At 42.8% G+C, this 6000-nt stretch overlaps 1 protein-coding gene across 1 annotated transcript in view; it reads right to left on the bottom strand.

Annotated features, from left to right (window-relative positions):
* The window catches only part of TXNRD1 (thioredoxin reductase 1), a 134619-nt gene that overhangs the window by 53529 nt on the left and 75090 nt on the right, over positions 1–6000 (bottom strand).

Here is a 6000-nt window from a genome sequence, read left to right as displayed (position 1 = left end):
AGCACAGTCCTACCCAGGGGCCTTCGCAGTGGCAGTTCTCTCTGCCTGGTACGCTCTTCCCAATGCTCGCATACTTCTGTTTCACGTCTGTTTAAAGGACACCTTCTCGGTGAAGCCTTCTCTGATCTCTCAGTTTTGCATAGCAATCCCCACACTTCCAGTGTCCTGCTGTCTGTCTTTAGCATATATTACCTTTTTTTTTTTTTTGAGATGGGGTTTTGCTCTTGTTGCCCAGGCTGGAGTGCAATGGCACGATCTTTGCTCACCGCAACCTCCACCTCCCAGGTTCAAGCGATTCTCTTGCCTCAGCCTCCTGAGTAGCTGGGATTACAGGCGCCCACCACCACACCCAGCTAATTTTTTGTATTTTTAGTAGAGAAGGGGTTTCACCATGTTAGCCAGGTTGGTCTCAAACTCCTGACCTCAAGTGATCTGCCCTCCTTGGCCTCTCAAAGTGCTGGGATTTCAGGCATAAGCTACCACGCCCAGCCTGACAAATGAATTTTTAAATAAGTACATTGCTCTACAGACCTGTATTAGAGATTACAAAGATAGTGCCTAGCCCGATGTCAACACAGGCGCTCAATAAATACTAGCTAAATAGATGTGAAGTGACTTTCTTCCCAACTGACCTGGACACACCTGCATAAAATGCTGAAGGCAGACAATGTTGCTGTCATACAGCTTTTAATTCTGAACTGCTTTCCAATATGCTGCCTAGAATCTCTTCTGAACAACCTAGAGCTTGGTTCCTGATAGCCCATCTTCAATAAAATCAGATACCTTAGAGCTAAATCCTTTAAGTGAGTCTCTTCTGGCCCTACCACCATCTATATTTACTCAATACATATTTACTGAATGCACACTAGGTGTTAAAAAATAAGCCAAGGCCAACAAAAAGCCTTTTGTAAAAGCCTCTTACAAAAAATTTAAAAATTGGCCAGGTGTGGTGGTATATGCCTATATTCCCAGATACTCAGGAGGCTGAGGCAATAGGATTGCTTGAGCCCAGGAGGGTTGAGGCTGCAGCGAGCCATGATAGTGCCACTGCACTCCAGCCTGGGTGAGAGCGAGACCTTGCCTCTAAAGAAATTTTTTTCAATATATGGAAGATACTAAAATGTATCATTGTTCTCCTAAAGAAAAGTACAAGTAGGCACAGAAGAATGAAATTCCATTCAGCAAGCATGTAATGAATGAACACCTACCATAAGCCAGCACTATGCTAGGAATACCAAGATTTGCATGGGCCTGACCCTGAATCATGAGCACACCACAGCATCTCATCAAGGACACAAACATGTATCTCAATAGCAACAACATAAAGCCAAGTGCCAGAAGTATGAGTACACGAGAGTGAGCTTTGCAGGCAAGCAGGTCTGGGTTCCAGTCCTGACTCTGCCACTTAACTAGCTTGTAATCTAGGCATGCTCCTTCAATTCTCAAGGCCTTTATTTTCTCATCTGTAAACCTGGATAATACCACCTCCTTCACAGGACTGCTGTTGAGGATTTAATCACTAAGTATTACACTATTTAGAGTCTAGCACATAATAGGCATTCAACAAATAAATGTTATAATCATTAACAGCCAAATTTGCTTAGATATCTACTGGGCTCTAACATATGCCTGGGACCACAGGCATAAAGAATAAGACTAGCTTTCTGACCTTGATATGTAAGCCAAAAAATTATCATTGGCAGGATTCCTCCTTTTCCAAAAATAAAGATTTATAGGAGTGCTGTGGGAACAGAGGAGGAAAGGAATGGTAAACTTTGGCCTTGTATTCTGAACAGGCAGGCAGTTGGAAAAGTGGGTTGGGTTAGGGAAGAGAAGATAGGTGTTGAAATAAAGAATAGAAGTGAGGAGGAAAACTATAGGGAGAAATATTTTAGCTGCAATGATATTCCCAGGCGCCTCCAGTAAGTGAGGGAGCAGAGCAGGAGATAACCAGAAAAGCAGGTTAGGGCTAGACCCTAGAGGGCATTGAATACCAAGCTAAGGAGCTCCCACTTCATTCTGGATGCAGATCTGGGGCCAGTGAGTAGCAATCAGGAAGATGACTGGCAATGGGAGCTGGAAGAGGAGGGAGATCAGAAGTGGGAGGCCAGTTAAAGACTGATGAAATGGTCCAGGCAAAAGTAAATAGGGGCAAGAAGGTGACGCCTAGAATAGTCAAGCGCTGCTGAGTAAACAGAAGTGACAGGAAATCTGAAGCCTATACCACCAGAATTTCGATGCTGCTGTTAAAGAACAGATACACAGCAAAAAAACAGGTTTGTGTTTACACCTGGTAGAAGTAGGAGGAACTCAACTCTACAACCAGTAAAATTCTACATTTATTTGCAGTTCTAACAGTCTAAGACTCTTTTAAATCTTGGTAGTCCTCACCGCTTACTTCCTTTTAATGTACGCCAGAGAATCTGTCACTTCCCTCATCTTCAAAGCAATCCTCCACTCCTCCTCAGGCCTCAACTTTAATCAAGCCAAAAGCAGATACATTACTAATGCCTCCAATAAGAAGGGATTATTTCAGAGGAAAGAAACAAAATAAATTGCGTTTTCTGTCAAGTTCTGGTAGCCTCTGAAGTTAAGAATAGTTAAGAAAGGGGATGGTTGGAGAGTTACTCAATTACCACTCATGTCCTGATGTCTGTTTCTGGTAACTAGAAGTTAGACTTGAAAGGAGACCTGGCTGGGTACAGTGGCTCTCACGCCTAGAATCTCAGCACTTTGGGAGGCCAAGGTAGGCAGACGACTTAAGCTCACAAGTTTAAGACCAGCCTGGACAACATGGTGAAACCCCCAATATACAAAAAATACAAAAATAAGCTGGGAGAGGTGGTGTGCCCCTGTAGTCCCAGCTACTTGGGAGGCTGAGGTGGGAGGATGGGTTAAGCCCAGGAGGTGGAGGGTGCAATGAGTCGATAACGCACCACTGCACTCCAGCCTGGGCAATAGAGCCAGACCTTGTCTCAAAACATGAAAGGAGACCTGCCTTTGTCTCAGCATCTACACCCTAAGACTGGAACATGGGGCCACCGCAACTGTCTGCAAAATTTATCTGGATATTAATCCCACATTGCTTTGTGCCTGTCGTCCCTCCTAATATTGCCCTGAAGAAATTATTTAAGCCCCGAGTTGCCAGTTTTAGTCTTATCTCCCAGGATTACCTCAAACTACTAAGTCTTAACTATGTCTGACACTTGGTATTATACCAGTAAATACTTTTTCACTCACTCTGCTTCTCCTCTCAGTACCACCAATAGGTCTTTCTACAAGTGGTTTCAAAACCCTGGAATCCAGAGGGAGATGCTGATTTATATACAAAACAGGTTCCCTATAAGAATGCTGGAACTTTTCTTTAAAACTTTAAAACTGGGGCAACAAGAGCAAAACTCCATCTCAAAAAAAAAGGGCGGGGGGGGCAGATTCCTAGAGTCTACTTCAAAAGAACTTGAGTAAAGCCTGGGCATGCATGCTTAACGAGTACTCCAGGGGATTCTGAGCAGTGGTCTGGAGTCTACACTTTTTGGAACATTCTTCTGGAAAGCTTTCATCCTTTATCAAGGGAGTCACCTAGGCTCACCAACTTCTTCCAGCAGGATTCTTTCTCCCTTGTCTTCTATAGTACACTCACTGTGAAAGCAGGGTAGGTTTTGCTGCTACTGTTTATTCAGGGAAAAGGGGATGAGGAAGAAACAATATTAAAAGGAGAAAGGAAAAGTGGACATTTTGAAGAGCTCCCTCCATTATTTATGTTGCAATTAAAGTATGAAATCTTTACCTTCTTTTTAAGGTGTGGACTTTAGGACTATAAGCACCCAATTCTCCACTAAATAAATGCCTTTCTCCACTGAAACCCAAAGCTCCTTTAAGGTTTTCAAAACCTACCATTTAGCCCCAAATGTGGGCAATAATTGGCTGAAAGTTCACAGATCTTTCAAACCAATAGTCCTTACGTTGCTTTTTCTCTTCTTCCATTTCTTAGCACTCATTAAGAAACAAAAATAGGGCTGGGCCCGGTGGCTCACACCTGTAATCCCAGCACTTTGGACCACAAAGTCAGGAGTTCAAGACCAGCCTGACCAACATGGTGAAACCCCATCTCTAATAAAAATACAAAAATTAGCCAAGTGTGGTGGCGTGGGCCTGTAATCCCAGCTTTGGGAGGCTGAGGCAGGAAAATCGCTTGAACCCAGGAGGTAGAGGTTGGGGTGAACCGAGATCATGCCACTGCACTCCAGCCTGAGCATCAGAGTGAGACTTTGTCTCAAAAAAAAAAAAAAAAGACACAAAGTAGAGTAAGTTTACTTAAGAAATATGCTAAATGATTTCTTTTAAGTGTTCTTGGTGGTATGCTTTTCATTCATGGCACTATACCTCACTAAATGTCGTGACCTGCAGTCCCAGAACTTTAGGAGGCCGAGGCCGGATGATCGCTTGAGCCCAGGAGTTCAAGACCAGCCTGGACAACATAGTGAGACCTCCATCTCTAAAGAAAAAAAAATTTTCAATTAAAAAAAAAAGAAAAAACAGAACATCAGACCAAATCAGTTGAGTTCCAAAGCTTATAAAAGAGTGACTCTTTTACTCCCATTGCCATTAAAACCAGGAGCATCAGTAGGATTACATAAAGATCAAATTACTATATAACTTTGTAAACTTATGGCATAGGTGAAGATAACAGAATAATCAGACAGGAAGAAATATACCTATATATACTATATATATATATACACACACATTATATATATATATTTTGTTTTTTTGAGACATGGTCTCACTGTCACCTAGGCCACGGTGAGTGGCGCAATCTCAGCTCATTGCAACTTCCACCTCCCAGGTTCAAACGATTCTCCAGCCTCAGCCTCAGTCCCAGAGTAGCTGGGATCACAGGCATGCACCACCGACCTGGCTAATTTTTGTATTTCTAGTACAGACAGGGTTTCACCATGTTGCCCAGGCTGGTCTGGAACTTCTGAGCTCAAGGCGATTCGCCTGTCTCGGCCTCCCAAGGTGCTGGGATTACAAGTGTGAGCCACCGCGCCCAGCCAGGAAGGAATATTAATAGACCATTGTTTCCTTTTACCTGCAAACTAAAGGTCTGAGTAACACAGTATATTTTAACTAAAGCTAAAAGCCTCCGTATTTCCATTAATTATTTTCCATTAATTTGCTGTTTGAAGTCTAGATCCATTCCCTATAACGATTTGTCAAAAATAAAATACTTTTAGAAGAAAAGGTAATAAATACAAATTCAATTATTAGTATTTTCCTAAGGCTGCAACACATCTAAATATATTTTACATTTAACGCAGTCCTCAGGTTTACTTCTAAGAAGGCAATGTTTTCATTTCTTAAAAATTACAGAGATATAAATGGATAAGGACAAAAATCACATAGATCGTGGTGATGGGATTACGGGAGGTTTTCTAACCTGGTAATCTACCACAGGTGAGATTCAAAAAAAAAAAAAAAAAAATACCCCAGCCTCCAAACATTTTCACCCCTTGTAAACTATAAATCCCTCAGTGGCTGTAACTCCTCAGTGGCATAGGTCTAAGGAAGGATTTCTATAGGCTCTCATAGGTCTAAGGAAGGATTTCTACTGTGTTTGCTACCAGCCAAAGGGAAGACTTCTTCCTTTCCCTTCACCCAACTGTTAACTCTGGGCTAAAAAAGACACACCTGAAGGAAAACGAAGTCACCCCAAGAGCTTCCTGGTTGCTCTCCTCCAGAGCCTGGGGTTTTGGGTCCCCTAACCCTGAGAGAATTAAGAGGAAGATTACAGGGCCACCTTGATGAAAAAGATAAGTGTTTCCTGATCCCTTTTTCTCAGGACTTCCCTAAACAACCAACATTTAGCAGATTACACTGCTGCTAAAAAATTTTATTTAGGGCCGGGCGCGGTGGCTCATGCCTGTAATTCCAGCACTTTGGGAGGCCGCGGCGGGCGGATCACGAGGTCAGGAGATCGAGACCATCCTGGCTAACTCA

Source organism: Rhinopithecus bieti, unplaced genomic scaffold, assembly GCF_001698545.2.
Source record: "Rhinopithecus bieti isolate Rb0 unplaced genomic scaffold, ASM169854v2 scaffold_24306, whole genome shotgun sequence".
Taxonomy (NCBI): domain Eukaryota; kingdom Metazoa; phylum Chordata; class Mammalia; order Primates; family Cercopithecidae; genus Rhinopithecus; species Rhinopithecus bieti.
The sequence above is the reverse complement of the archived record's forward strand: the minus strand, read 5'-3'. Positions and strand labels throughout refer to the sequence as shown.